The 16,708-nt window shown below is 39.1% G+C and overlaps 1 protein-coding gene across 2 annotated transcripts in view; it reads right to left on the bottom strand.

Moving 5' to 3' along the window:
* The window catches only part of MAGI3 (membrane associated guanylate kinase, WW and PDZ domain containing 3), a 242,179-nt gene that overhangs the window by 103,012 nt on the left and 122,459 nt on the right, over positions 1-16,708 (bottom strand). The gene's annotated exons all lie outside the window — the stretch shown is intronic.

Raw genomic sequence — 16,708 nt, 5'->3', positions numbered from 1 at the left:
AGTTGGAAGACACATACTTACCTAAACCTTTATGCCTGTCATTACAGGCAAGTAGGAACTTAATGAATTTTTAAAAATAATGTATATAATTAAATTCTGACTCAGTCCCAAATCTGAAAAGCATGAAATACTCTGGAATCCCTTGAGCCATTTCAGTTTTTACAACTGGTCGGTGTCCAGTACTGTCCCGAGTTAACAGTTTGAAGAAACCCAGACCGAAGCAATGATGCAATGTTGTCATCTCCCACAGAACACTGCTGTCACCTCACCAGTCAGGAGAAAGCCTCCTGCTCACGGAGGTCAAATTCAGTGTTGATTTCTTCCCCAGCTTTATGGAGATATTATTGACATATAACACAGGTAAGTTTAGGGTGTACAATGCAATGATTTGATACACATATGCTGTGAAATCATTATCACAGTAAGGTTAGTTGGCACCTCCAACCCCTCATATAATTACCATTTTTTTTTAATGTGGTGATAAGATTTAAGATCTTTTAACTTTCAAGTATATGATATAGTATTGTTAGATTATAGTCACCATGTTAGGTACAGTCATGTTAGTTACAGTCAGTCCCCCAGAACTTACTCATCTTACAGATGGAAGTTTGTACCCATTGACCAACATCTCTCCATTTCCCCCACCTGCAGCCCCTCGCAACCACCATTATACTCTCTATTTCCATGAGTTTGGCTTTCCTAGATTCCACAATTAAGAGAACACACAGTATTTGTCTTTCTCTGTCAGAGGTCACATTTTTTGCCTATATTATATATTTATGGCAATAGTAGATTGTTAAAATGGCAGTGTCCATTCTCCAATGGTTCCTGGAAGCAGCCATCATAAATACATGGGTCACATTTCATCTTACCTCCCTGGGTCCTACATCACTGGCAATCTGAGGTCAAGTCTGCTGCTGCGTACCTGGTTCTTGCCCTGTACACCCGAAAAAGGTCTTCTTCTTTCCCTCCCTTTCTTTCCTTCCTTTCTTCCTTCCCTGCCTCCAGAACTGAGAGCATAGCTAAAGAAACAATTATTTGGTTTAGGAAGACTATACATCTGAAAAACCTCTGAACTGTACCAAACTAAATATATTCATTCCTGAACGCCTAATACTGCGTATTACATGTAGAATTCAATGTTAATGCAGCATTGAAATTGCTTTATTATATTCAAATTATGTATCAGTAAAACACATTATCATGCTTTTTAAAGAAGTTCTGATGGTTTTTATTTGTTTAAATAAAGCAAGTATTTCAGGGTAGGATGTATTTGCAAATAACAATCATTTCTCTAAAAAAAAAACCTCTGATGCATGGCCAGGGATCTGAATTACAAAGAAAAAGAGTGGGTGTCCCAGAGGAAAATGCCATTGTACCTTTGTATGTTCTTACTTCTGAGGCAACTATACAGGTCCTGTTAACACCCTGCCCTACCCTTCAAACCTCCACCTCCAACTATTACCCCTACCGGTTTCAGTTTTCTGTCTACTCTACCTGGCACCCCCCAGTGTTGTGTACATATAAATACTGTCAGAGCAAAAGGTCTGCACACTGGCCCCTTGTCCACCTGCTCTTTGAAGCCAAGACTCAAGGAGAACTCTGAAGTCCGCAGTAAGAAGCTCCTGTTTTCATCTCTCCTCCCTGCTGGTTCTTGCTACAGAACAGTGGGGCACATTTCGGCCTCCCTCACTGGGTCTTAGGCCTGAGTGAAGTCAGGAACTATGTTTCGTTCATCTCTCTACTCTACAATGTCTAGCATAGCGCTGAGTAAATACTTGTTTTAAACACACCAAACTGACACTTAAATAATGTGGTTGCTATACTGATAGACTTTTAAATGGAATCCATCTCGTAAAAAATACTTTTACTGTAATTCTCAAAGACAAAGAAATCCTTTCATAAAGCAGCAGCATTAAAAATAATGTTTTCAGTATAACAATGTGGTCAAATGCTCATGATATATTTTAAGTGAGAAAAGCAGGTCACAACACAATATTCACTGTGATCTCAAACTGAAACAATCTCAGGACATGCAAATAAAAAACATACATAAGACAAACTCATATTTATTTATTTATTTATTTTATTATTATTATTTTTAAAGATTTTATTTATTTATCTGAGACAGAGAGAATGAGAGAGACAGAGAGCACATGAGAAGGGGGAGGGTCAGAGGGAGAAGCAGACTCCCTGCCGAGCAGGGAGCCCGATGCGGGACTCGATCCCGAGACTCCAGGATCATGACCTGAGCCGAAGGCAGTCGCTTAACCAACTGAGCCACCCAGGCGCCCGACAAACTCATATTTAAATAATTAAAAATACTTAAGAGTATTACCACAGGGTATAATTATTGGGTAATTTTTCAAACGTTTTCTTTAAAAACTCTTTTCCTCATGGTTTTTGTATTTGCAAATTTTTTACAGTGAAAACCTATTACTATAATAAGAAAAAATTTTTAGAAATTAGACTGTATTTTCAAAAACTGTGCCCTTCAAAGGTCATTAGTAGAAAAGGAAGCCTGACCCAGTGGACTATTATAACAAAAAATGTGCCAAAGTTCTATGTGAATGCTGAGACTATTTGTGTAGGTTTTCTTTTAATCATTTGTTTTTAATAAGTATTATTTTTGGGGTGCCTGGGTCACTCAGTCCATTAAATATTATAATTTTTGAAAGTTTTTAACTTTCTAAAAGCTGCTTTTATCTAAATGCGCTTTCTTTAAGATATCAACATCTCAGGGCTCCTGGGTGGCTCAGTTGGTTAAGCATCAGACTCTTGATTTCCACTCAGGTCATGACCTCAGGGTCATGACATCAAGCCCCACTTCGGGCTCTGTGCTGGGTATGGAGCCCACTTAGGATTCCCTGTCTTCCTCTCTCTGCCCCTCCCCTCATGTTTGTATATGGGCACTCTCTCTCTCTCTCTCAAAAATAAATAAATAAAAATAAAAGATAAATTGAGGTATGTAATAAAAAATAAGTATTATTTTCACCATACTAGGTTAAATTGCAACCATTTTGCTTTTAACTGAAACTCTCAATTGATAAGCTACCGAGCTAAAATCTACCTTCGAAAAACAAGACAGAAATCATCAATCTAGAAAAGACACGACAAAAATCACAATTTTCCCTTAAGAAGTCATTTATCAGGAAGAGCAAAGTAAAATGAACCTTCCTAGCAGAAGAGAGTGGAAAAAATAAGGAATAAATCATCAAAAGTGGGTCCTTTTCTTTTTGAAGCTGTTATCTGATGGGATCATGTAGATTTAGTACTTAAAGAAAAACAGTATTTGTAAAGTGCTATCCTGTGGCTATTTACAATTTTTTCTTTGCCACACTCACGTCAGGAATCATTAGCAAACCTGTCATAATGCCAGATAACCAGTGCCTGGCTGGCACACCAATATCTGAATCACAGTATTAATGCTTCATCCTTTTGACAAGAGGGTACAAAGCCATCTATTGCGCCCTGTCATTTTCCCTGAAAACAGAGTAACTGGGCTCAGTAGTCTTTGCAAATCAAAGTTACGTGGTTCAACAGAATGTCCAAGGCTTGAGGTGGAAGATCTGTTACTAAAGTTTCATTATAACAGCTGATACAGACAGCTGAAAGGGAATACAGACGTACTTGATTACAGGTCTGACCAGAACAATGACTATTAGAGAATTCATATTTTTAAGATGCATCATTATGTAAACAATCTCAACCTCTGGGTTTGGGTAGAAGGCTAAATATGGTTAATTACTATTAAAGAAGCAATTTCATAGATTCTTTTTCTCTGGTCGGTTTTTAATATAGGAATTTATATGAATCCTTAGAAATTTTCTAAAGTAGATGGTCACAGGTGCTACAAATTATAGTATACACCAAAAGTGATCTGACTCTAGTGGGAACTGATACTCATTAAACAAAATTCTTTAAGTATTTCCCACTTTCATTTCTAATCTCTATGTTTAATCAGGAACATCTTTTAAAAGATTTTTAAAGTTACTCTTACAAAACATGGTTATGAAAAATGTCAAAATTCCAAAGAAACATTTTGGGGAATAAATGGCCCCTTCTGTGTGCATCCCCCATTCAGATTTCTCCACTAAGAATCCTTTCCCCCACTCACCCTACCTGTAAGGCTGACTGAATCAGGACCTTCCAGAAAATGTCAACACAAACAAAAATGTCAGAAGATCTCCAGTCTCCCATTTTTCATTAAAGGATGGGAGGGAAAGAAGAAAGAAATCAATACCCCTAAAACTAAACCACTGGCAAGAAATAAATCTATTCCAAAAGACAATGGGATTTCTATAAATTCCAACATCAATTAGAACTAAGAAACTGCACTCTAAGAACCACAATCAAGAGTACTAAATGGCATTATCTAGCTTGATAATCCTGAATTTAGGTTCAAGTACTAAAAGAGAATCTTCTGGGCTATTGGCAGTGTAAGTCACTTTTACCAAAAAAAAGACCAAAAAAACCCCCCAAATTCTGTCTCCAATATAGAAGAAATAGGATATCAAAAATAGAAGGAAAAAACACTATGTTGTAAACCTGAAACTAATATAACACTGTATGTTAATTATAATGAAATTAAATTTTTTTAAAAAGTTGAATAAGCTATGGATATCCATCAAAGTGGAAAGCTATGTAGCTATAAAAAAGAAATTAGACTCTCTATTAAAAATTAATCTGGAAAAAAAAAAGGAAAAGAGTTAATCTCCGTCCATTCAACATTAACTTTAAAGGATACAAAACAATTTGGACCACACTGAGAAAATACCAGAAGCCGATATGCAATGCTCTAGCTCATAAGCCCAACACATTCGGCAGACTCTGAGTAGGAAACATTCAGGAGGGCCCCAAAGACATCCCCATCTCCCATGGGCTCTGGGAGGGCATAACAGGGCTGAAGGAAGAATTCGTTGGCCAAGCACTGCCATTTTTCTTTTGTCCTAGGTTCTTAAGTGGGAGGTGTAATGGCAGCAGGCAAACCTACTTCAAAGCTGCAGACCAGAGTGACTTTGAGAATGGAATGATACACGCTGATCTCCAAAACAAAATGTGTATGAGCTGCTGCTCCCCATTCCTAAGAGCAGGAGACAGAAAGTTCAGAGAGAAACAGTGACAAAGTTCCCAAAATGTAGCTGCCCTTTGCTCTGGCTCCCTCCCTAACCTTCTCTACCTCACCAGACATCTGATGCTATAAATAGAGACTAGACTCTTCTACATCAAGTTGGAGAGTTCATGTGCTAATGATAAAAGCCAAGTGGAACCCAGGGACATAGGAAAGGTACTCAAGAAACAGCACTGATGGGCTCTAAGCAGAGAAATAACAAGAGCAGACACGGGCATATTAAAATATGCCCCTACACAGGGGAAGGAGCCAAAAACAGCCACGAGGCATACAGTTAAAAGATGAGGGTCACTGTCCAGGTGAGAGATGATTTAGATCAGCAGTGGTACTGGAGAAGAAAAGCAGACAGACTTGAGATTCACTATTTAAACCCACATATATGAAGAGATTTTCAATACCAAACACTATCCTTAGAAGAAGCAGTTGTGGGCACCTGGGTGGCTCAGTCGGTTAAGCATCTGCCTTCAGCTCAGGTCATGATTCCAGGGTCCCGGGGATGGAGCTCCACATCAGACTCCCTGCTAAGCTTCTCCCTCTGCCCCTCCCCCAGCTCATTCTCTCTATCTCGAAAAAGTAAATTTAAAAATCTTAAAAAGGAAACAGTCAACAAAACGAAGAGGCAACCCACAGAATGGGAGAAGATATTTGCAAATGACACTACAGATAAAGGGCTGGTATCCAAGATCTATAAAGAACTTCTCAAACTCAACACCCAAAAAACAAATAATCAAGTCAAAAAATGGGCAGAAGACATGAAAAGACACTTCTCTGAAGAAGACATACAAATGGCTAACAGACACATGAAAAAATGTTCCATCATCATTAGCCATCAGGGAAATCCAAATCAAAACCACACTGAGATACCACCTTACACCAGTTAGAATGGCAAAAATGGACAGGGAAAGAACAAATGTTGGAGAGGTTGTGGAGAAAGGGGAACCCTCTTACACTGTTGGTGGGAATGCAAGTTGGTACAGCCACTTTGGAAAACAGTGTGGAGGTGCCTCAAACAATTAAAAATAGAGCTACCCTATGACCCAGCAATTGCACTGCTGAGTGTTTACCCCAAAGACACAGATATAGTGAAAAGAAGGGCCATATGCACCCCAATGTTCATAGCAGCAATGTCCACAATAGCCAAACTGTGGAAAGAGCCCAGATGCCCTTCAACAGATGAATGGATAAAGAAGATGTGGCCCATATATACAATGGAATATTACTCAGCCATCAGAAAGGATGAATACCCAACTTTTACATCAACATGGATGGGACTGGAGGAGATTATGCTAAGTAAAAGAAGTCAAGCAGAGAAAGTCAATTATCATATGGTTTCACTTATTTGTGGAACATAAGGAATAGCATGGAGGACATTAGGAAAAGGAAGGGAAAAACGAAGAGGGGGTGGAATCGGAGGGAGAGATGAACCATGACAGACTATGGACTCTGAGAAACAAAACAGGGTTTTAGAGGGGAGGGGGGTGGGAGGATGGGTTAGCCTGGTGATGGGTATTGAGGAGGGCACGTACTGCATGGAGCACTGGGTGTTATACGAAAACAGTGGATGGTGGATCACCACATCAAAACTAATGATGTATTGTATGGTGACTAACGTAACAATAAAATTACATTAAATAAAAAAAAATCTTAAAAAAAAGTTGTCTTATATTTGAACCTTACAAAGTCTTGGATTACAGAATGATCTACAAAGTATTTTATTAAAAAAATACAAAGTATTGTCTGGAGAAGACATGTTAGCCGAACCAACAACTGCTTCCAGAGATAATCTGACAGAACTGCTAAGGGTGGAGGTGGGGGTGGGGTGGGGTGGGGGGGTAGGCAAATAAAGTAAGATGTAGTGATTATTCCTTGGGGTATGACTTCACAGTTGCATGTGGCAGATGTTACTGTCAAGCAATCTTTCAGTGATCACTTGAACAAAGTGACTCAGTCCATGCTTAGGTTATGAGATCATGAATATATGCCAACAGAAAAAGTGAGGGAAAAAATTCTACCCTAATTGTACTTGTGGCTGGGACAGCATTATACATGGACTTTAAAAACACAGTATCTCAAGCAACTTGGATGGAAGGGAGGAGAGGGATGATCCGGAAAGCCACATTAGAGGACTCATCCCAGTGCTGACAAAATACTCAAGATGTATGTTGAAGAGCTGGAACAAAATGTTTACATGAAATAGTGGGGAAAGTATTTCTAAATTTTACATATATGTAACTAAATTAGATATTAAAAATAGAAATTTGATTCTACCCCTCAAAGTTTAGATTCATGCTGCCTAGTCAAGGATATTTTTTCAAAGTGTCTTTTTAAAAACTTTGGGGTAGGGGCGCCTGGGTGGCTCAGTTGTTAAGCATCTGCCTTCAGCTCAGGACATGATCCCAGGGTCCTGGGATCGAGCCCCACATGGGGCTCCCTACTCGGCAGAAAGCTTCTCCCTCTCCCTCTCCCCCTGCTTGTGTTCCCTCTCTCTTGCTGTGTCTCTCTGTCAAATAAATAAAATCTTAGGAAAAAAAAACAAACTGTGGGGTACCGTAACTCCAGGGTCTCCTAATATTTGGATTTTCGTGATATTGTGAATAGAATACCCATAAGCCTTGGCGATCTGAAGAGTGAGGGAAAAAAGACAATAAAAAAGATCACTTCAGGTGTCTAACTTGAATCATCAGGTGAATTTGAATTCCATTTAAAAAAAAATAAGAAAGGGAAGGAACAGTTTTGGGAATAGAAGCAAGAAATTAGGTTACGATTCGGGGCATGTTATTTGAGATGCTGTTGAGGCAGACACCATGTGAAAATATCAAGACTTCTGAATTTAGAGCTGTAAATTGGGAGTCTTCAGCTCACATGGATTAACTGACAAAAACGTGGTCTTGGTTGGGATGTGGGGCAATAAGAATTTCATGCACTACTGATGGGGATGTAAGTTGCCACAACCTTTCTCAAAGGCATGATGGCAATATCTACAGCATGTATTTGCCTATCTTCTGATGGAAGAGGTCTACTAAAGCTCTCTTCACCATAAACATAATGTATAGGATGAGTGTTCATCACAGCATTATTTATAAGGAACTTCAATGTCCAACTACAGGTAACTGGTGAGTAACTGTAAATGATGAAACACACCTTCAAATACTGATGGAATCTGACCATATTATTGAGTAAAAAAGAGGAAGCTGGAGAACAGCGTTCAGTGCAAAGTGTCATTTATGAAACAGGTGCATGCTTTTTATGTGTCTCTATGCAAAAATGTATTCTAAAATGTGCTCAATCTCTGAATGGTAAGAGGTTAAATGATTTTTACCATCATCTTTGTAATTCTCTATTTTGTTTGAGAGGTTTATAAAAAAAAAAACCCAAAGCATACCATTTTTAAAGAAATCTATAAAGCTTTCCCCCCTTTCTTAAGTGTTTAAGAATTAGAGCACAATATAATCTTGGAGGTAAACAATAAAAACAGGAGAGGAAGACCACCCTGGCTGAGTACAGCTGGCTTTCAAATTTCAGGGCTGTATAACCAGAAACACACTGTCAAAGTTGGAGCACCATCCCAGGCTTGAGACCAAACAATCAGGCTAGAGAAGTTAGTCCTGGTTGACCTATGCCTGTAATTTGATTACTGAAATGAACTGTGTGACTAGGTATTTAAGAGATCGCTCACAGAACTGGTTTCTGAACCCTGACTCAGGGATTGAGTACGATATTATGATTTAGGACATGTTACTGTGAGACCACATCTTAAGGAGTAGTAAATTACATACAAGAAAACAGACCACAGAAAAATAATTAAATAGCCTGATGACAATAAATGTATTTCCCATAAGAAAGGAAAAAAAATAAAAAGATACAATAGAGATCAGCCTCTCCCTTGAAGTAAATAAAACCAAAAGACAGGAGGGTAATAAAACAAAACACCAATGCACTGCGCTAGTGTTGAGGCTATAAAAATCATAATGTAGTACCTGCCCCGGTGTTATGGTATCATAGACAAGGATAAACAAATAACTAGAAAACGCAGCTAAGAAGCATGTATAAGGTGCACAAGAGTATGTAGCCAAGAGAAAATAAATAATTGTCTCTGATGGGGAAAGACAGTTAATCTAGGCTAGGAGTGTGGATGGGAGGATGGAAAAGGAAGCACAGCAGGCATTCTAGGCAGGGGAAGAGCATGCACAGTGGCATGGAGGTAAGAAGAGTGGCACTTGATTATAAAACTAGTGAAATATCTGGGAAGCTCAGACAACAGAAAGCTTTGCTTGGGAAAAGAGAGTTGGAATATTACTCTGTAGTGAAGAAGTCACTAAAAATTTTACCAGGGGACCAATATAGCCAGACGTGGTTTAGATGGATCATTCTGGCAACAGTGTAGACTACAGAGACAAGAGAACAGCTGGAGGGCCAGGAGACCAGCGCATGACCAGAATGAATTTAGCCACAATCCAATTAATACTAGCACTAGAAACAGTAATAGAGGAATCAACGCAGCAGAAAATTGGATTGGTGAACCAGGAGGCAGGCTCAAGAAACATACACTGAACAGAAGAAATTAACCAAGACATGAAGTGAATGCTTGTAGATTTGCAAAGTGCTCTAATTCAAATTATAGGAGTTGCTGAAGGAGAAAAGAAAATGAACAATTAATAAACAAGGAGTCTCGGAGTTGAAAACTTGAAAAATTTAAAAGAAATGAGATTGGAAACAGAAAGGTTCCCACTGTGTCAAGAAAAAGAAAAACAACAGCATCAAGAAGACACAAATTTAAGTTCTTTTAGTTTTTTTTGGGGGGGGGGATCTCTATGCTTCCCAAAAGAAAGAATAGATATTTAAAGAGTCAAAATCAAGAGAGATTAAGATGACAGCTCCACGGTGAAAGACATGATGTGATTTGGTTGAAAACAAAGAATCTTTCAGAGTTGTGGGGTGGTGGTTAAAAAAATTTTTTTGTTCATCTAACTATCTTTCCTTCAGAGAACAAAGAAAGTTCGAGAAACCCAGAACTCTAGGATTGAAGGTAAAAGAAAACCTTTTTTTTTTTTAAAGATTTTATTTATTTATTTGACAGAGAGAGACACAGCGAGAGAGGGAATACAAGCAGGGGGAGTGGGAGAGGGAGAAATAGGCCTCCCACTGAGCAGGGAGCCCGATGCGGGGCTCGATCCCAGGACCTGGAATCATGACCTGAGCCGAAGGCAGACGCTTAACGACTGAGCCACCCAGGCACCCCTAAAAGAAAACCTTTTAATTTAGAGCTGCTGCAGGCAAATCCTATATTGTAGCGCTACCGTGATGAAAAAATAAACAGGTAACACATGAAGAAGAAACAAGAGACCTAAGCAAGGTAACAAGACCAATAAATACCAGGAGCAGGCACAAGCCACAAACTACCTTATTTTTCACAGTGGAAAGTCAAAAATTACTGCTTATAGAAAAACATAAATTGATCACAATTAGGTTGGAAAAAGTCTGTGGTAAGTTCAAGACTAACATCAAAATTCTTCTTTGTGGCTCCTCAAAATATATATGATTATATCATCTTGTTACTAACATTTTGAGTCACTTTTATAATACACACGGTTGGAATTGATGTTTCTAAACTCTCTAAGAAATATGATTCGCTTGTGCCTTAACCTCAGTAAATTTCACATACAGTACTTTGTTAAACTTTAAATCTAAAACTAAAACCAAGCCCACTTTTGCTGCTCTTGAAAATACTACCTATCCTATTTAAGAGAAGGACCAGCGGATGACAAAAAAACACCACAGAAAATAAAACTATTCTTAATCAAGGGCTTTTAAAGAGTCAGATATGATTATTTTAGATGATATCTTATATGACATATTGGCAAAAATTAAATAGTCATTAGTGATAAGACTGAATGACTGTGCCTTAGGTTTTTGTCTTAAGTGTTGTTACTATTTTTACAATAAAAACAAGCTAGAAAAAGCCCAAACACAAATATGTAGCTATACTTTGTTTATATCTATGAAGACAAAAATATATACATTAATAATGACTGAAAGGGAATTTGCAGAGCTGAAAACATGTTCAGTTCTATTTCTCGGAAGCTGTGTATATTTTTAATATAAAAATTTAATGAGACGAACCATGAGAGACGATGGACTCTGAAAAACAAACTGAGGGTTCTAGAGGGGAGGGGGGTGGGAGGATGGGTTAGCCTGGCGATGGGTATTAAAGAGGGCACGTTCTGCATGGAGCACTGGGTGTTATGCACAAACAATGAATCATGGAACACTACATCAAAAACTAATGATGTAATGTATGGTGATTAACATAACAATAAAAAATTTAAAAAAACTTAATGAGGTAGGGTGCCTGGGTGGCTCAGTTGGTTAAGCGACTGCCTTCGGCTCAGGTCATGATCCCGGAGTCCCGGGATTGAGTCCCGCATCGGGCTCCCTGCTCGGCGGGGAGTCTGCTTCTCCCTCTAACCCTACCCCCTCTTGCACGCTCTCTCTCACTCTCTCTCTCAAATAAATAAATAAAATCTTTGAAAAAAAAAAAAACTTAATGAGGTAAAATTGACACATAATAAACTTCACATATTAAGGTTAAAAAAATTTAATGAAAAACTGAGTATTCATAGTTGGCTCTATAAAAATGAAATGTACCATTTTTCTTATCAAAGAATGAATAATATTTAAGCAGTAAGGCTATATTTATGTGATAACTATTTTAACTAAATTGTCTAGTCAATTCAATTAATAATTGGTGAAGAAACCAATTTAACTGATTTTGTTAAATTAATGATTTCTAATTATTTTAGCCATAATTGTGTATCTGTCATTGAACAATGGTGCATGTATTATAAAATTAAAATAACAACTCTATAGCAGTGGTTTAAATATTTTTGGAAAAACAGAATTCTATCTTCATAAACATGTTATGAGGAATTCCATGTATAAAAATGGATTAAGACTGCAGAGTCCAATCTGAAAAGCATTGCTTTACCAGTATGGATCTACCAGACTAATACACATGAGATTGTTTTAGTTCCTCAAGAGGGCCACAATATGCCTCAGCCACCTTAAAGGGGGAAACAGAAATTTCTACTAATGACATGTTATGTACTAAGGTTTCCCGTAAACATGATCAATTTAGTGTAAGATACAACCCCCCATGTAACTTCTGTTTAAATACAGAATTCTTTTTTTATAGGGCGGAGCAAGATGGCGGAGGAGTAGGAGACCTGGATTTCGTCTCCTCTCAGGAATTCAGCTGGATAAGGATCAAACCATTCTGAACACCTACAAACTCAACAGGAGGTCGAAGAAAAGAAGAGCAACAACTCTCTCATCAGAAAAGCGACCACTTTCTGGAAGGTAGGACGTGCGGAGAAGTGAATCCGAGGCGATATTCGGGAGGAGAGACGGCGGGGGAGGGGCCTCCGGCGGCCGCTTCTGGCAAGTGATAGAGCAGCGGAGCACAAAATCGGAACTTTTAAAAGTCTGCTCCGCCGAGGGACGTCACTCTGGTGGCTAAGCGGGGGGTGGAACCCTCCGGGACAGTGTGGTCTCAGGACCCTCGGGGTCACAGAAAGACTGGGGGTGCCTGAGTGTGGCAGAGCTCCCAGGTATCGGAGCAGGGAAGCCGGCTGCAGAGGCGGAGCCCAGGCGCGGGCTCTCAGCTCGGGGTTGCCATAAACTGTGATCCGCGGCACAGTCAGGCCACTGCTCCTCCAGCAGGGACCCAACAAGCGGCAGATCCGGGGAGACTCACCTTCCTCCCCCGGGAGGAGCCGCGCGGGAGTGCGCCGCAGGGATCTGCTGGGTTTGGAGACTCCACCCGGGGTCGGGTGCCAGAGATAGAAACGCGCGGTCACAGGCCGGGTGAGCGCGGAGTGCGGCTGGAGACCGGGGAGACGGGAGTGACTGACGGCTTTTCTCTGGGGGCTCACTGAGAAGCGGGACCCCGAGTTCTCGGCTCCTCCGGGGCGGAGATTGGGAGGCCGCCATTTTCACTCTCCGCCTCCAAAGCGGTACGGAAGGCTCGCAGGGAACAAAGGCCCCGGAGAGCAAACCCCAGCAGATTACTTAGCTGGGAGGGGGCAAGGGCGGGGCAATTCTGCCTCCGGCAAAGACATTTGGAAACCACGGCAACAGGCCCCTCCCCAGAAGATCAGCGAGAACAGCCAGCCAAGACCAAGTTTACCCATCAATGAGAACGGCAGAACTCCAGCTCTAGGGGACTACTGCACATAGAATTCATGGCTTTTTTACCATGATTCTGTAGTCTTTCAAAGTTAATTTTTTTTAACTGTCTTTTTTTCTTTTTTTATTCTTTTTGAATTTTTCTTTTTCCCTTTTTCAACCAACATCTTATCAATCCCTTTTTTTTTTTAAAAAAAAAACATTTTTATTTTTCATTTTTAGAGTCATATTCTATCCCTTCATAGTAGTTACCCATATTTTTGGCTTATATATATAAGTTGTTCTCTCTTTAAAATTTTGAGATAGTTTCTTCTAACAGATCAAAATATACCCTAAATCTCTAGTATATGGTGTTTTCTGTTCCCCTGCCTGATCACATCCTCTCCCTTTTTTTTTTCTCTTTTTTTAAATCCTCTTCTTTCTTTTCTCAAACAACTTCTTATCAATTCCTTTTATAAAATTTTTTATAATTTCCATCTTTACAGTCATATTCCATCCCTTCATCATATCAACCCTTATTTTTGTACATATATAAGTTTTTCTTTCTTTAAAATTTTGGGAGGCACTTTCTTCTAAAAGACCAAAATACACCCCAAATCTAGTGTGTGGCACTGATCATATTTGATCACATTCTGGTTTTTTTTGTTGTTGTTTTGTTTTGTTTGTTTTTGTTTTTATCTTTATCTTTTTCTTTTTTCTCTCTTTCCCTTTCTTTTCCCACTGCTTCAGGTTTTTTCTGATTTGTTTAGAGTATATTTTCTGGGGACGTTGTTACTCTGCTAGCATTTTGTTCTCTCATTAATCTATTCTCCTCTGCACAAAATGACAAGACGGAAAAAATCACCTCAACAAAAAGAACAAGAGGTAGTACCGACTGCCAGGGACCTACTCAATACGGACATTAGTACAATGTCAGATCTAGAGTTCAGAATCATCACTTTAAAGATACTAGCTGGGCTTGAAAAAAATATGGAAGTTATTAGAGAAACCCTTTCTGGAGAAGTAAAAGAACTAAAATCCAACCAAGTAGAAATCAAAAAGGCTATTAATGAGGTGCAATCAAAAATGGGGGAGCTAACTGCTAGAATAAATGAGGCAGAAGAGAGAATCAGTAATATAGAAGATGAAATGATGGAAAATAAAGAAGCTGAGAAAAAGAGAGATAAACAACTACTGGATCACGAGGGCAGAATTCGAGAGATAAGCGATACCATAAGACGAAACAACATTAGAATAATTGGGATCCCAGAAGAAGAAGAAAGAGAGAGAGGGGCAGAAGGTATAATGGAGCAAATTATAGCAGAGAACTTCCCTAATTTGGGGAAGGAAACAGGCATGAAAATCCAGGAAGCACAGAGAACCCCTCTCAAAATCAATAAAAATAGGTCAACACCCCGACATCTAATAGTAAAACTTACGAGTCTCATAGACAAAGAGAAAATCCTGAAAGCAGCTCGGGAGAAGAGATATGTAACCTACAAGGGTAGAAACATTAGATTGGCAACAGACCTATCCACAGAGACCTGGCAGGCCAGAAAGGACTGGCAGGATATATTCAGAGCACTAAACGAGAAAAATATGCAGCCAAGAATACTATATCCAGCTAGGCTGTCATTGAAAATTGAAGGAGAGATAAAAAGCTTCCAGGACAAACAAAAACTAAAGGAATTTGCAAACACAAAACCAGCCCTACAGGAAATCTTGAAAGGAGTCCTCTAAGCAAAGAGAGACCCCAAAAGCAACATAGACCAGAAAGGAACACAGACAATATACGGTAACAGTCACCTTACAGGCAATACAATGGCACTAAATTCCTATCTTTCAATAGTTACCCTGAATGTAAATGGGCTCAATGCCCCAATCAAAAGACACAGGCTATCAGACTGGATTAAAAAACAAGACCCATCGATATGCTGTCTGCAAGAGACTCATTTTCGACCCAAAGACAGCCCCAGATTGAAAGTGAGGGGGTGGAAAACCATTTACCATGCTAATGGACACCAAAAGAAAGCTGGGGTGGCAATCCTTATATCAGACAAATTAGATTTTAAACCAAAGACTGTAATAAGAGATGAGAAAGGACACTATATCATACTTAAAGGATCTATCCAACAAGAAGATCTAACAATTGTAAATATCTATGCCCCTAACATGGGAGCAGCCAATTATATAAGCCAATTAATAACAAAAGCAAAGAAACACATCGACAACAATACAATAATAGTGGGGGACTTTAACACCCCCCTCACTGAAATGGACAGATCATCTAAGCAAAAGATCAACAAGGAAATAAAGACTTTAAATGACACACTGGACCAAATGGACTTTACAGACATATTCAGAACATTCCACCCCAAAGCAACGGAATACACATTCTTCTCTAGTGCCCATGGAACATTCTCCAGAATAGATCACATCCTAGGTCATAAATCAGGTCTCAACCGGTACCAAAAGATTGGAATCATTCCCTGCCTATTTTCAGACCACAATGCTTTGAAACTAGAGCTCAATCACAAGACAAAAGTCAGAAAGAACTCAAATACATGGAGGCTAAAGAGCATCCTACTAAAGAACGAATGGGTCAACCAGGAAATTAAAGAAGAATTAAAAAAATACATGGAAACCAATGAAAATGAAAACACAACTATTCAAAATCTTTGGGATGCAGCAAAGGCAGTCCTAAGAGGAAAGTATATAGCAATACAAGCCTTTCTCAAGAAGCAAGAAAGGTCTCAAGTATACAACCTAACCCTACACCTAAAGGAGCTGGAGAAAGAACAGCAAATAAAGCCTAAACCCAGCAGGAGAAGAGAAATAATCAAGATCAGAGCAGAAATCAATGAAATAGAAACTAAAAGAACAGTAGAACAGATCAACGAAACTAGGAGCTGGTTCTTTGAAAGAATTAACAAGATTGATAAACCCCTGGCCAGACTTATCAAAAAGAGAAGAGAAATGACCCACATCAACAAAATCATGAATGAAAGAGGAGAGATCACAACCAACACCAAAGAAATACAAACAATTATAAGAACATATTATGAGCAACTCTATGCCAGCAAATTAAATAACCTGGAAGAAATGGATGCATTTCTAGAGATGTACCAACTACCAAAACTGAACCAGGATGAAATAGAAAACCTGAACAGACCTATAACCACTAAGGAAATTGAAGCAGTCATCAAAAATCTCCCAAAAAACAAAAGCCCAGGGCCAGATGGCTTCCCAGGGGAATTCTACCAAACATTTCAAGAAGAATTAATACCTATTCTTCTGAAACTGTTCCAAAAAATAGAAATGGAAGGAAAACTTCCAAACTCATTTTATGAGGCCAGCATTACCTTGATCCCAAAACCAGACAAAGACCCCATCAAAAAGGAGAATTACAGACCA

Source organism: Neomonachus schauinslandi, chromosome 4, assembly GCF_002201575.2.
Source record: "Neomonachus schauinslandi chromosome 4, ASM220157v2, whole genome shotgun sequence".
Lineage (NCBI taxonomy): Eukaryota > Metazoa > Chordata > Mammalia > Carnivora > Phocidae > Neomonachus > Neomonachus schauinslandi.
The sequence above is the reverse complement of the archived record's forward strand: the minus strand, read 5'-3'. Positions and strand labels throughout refer to the sequence as shown.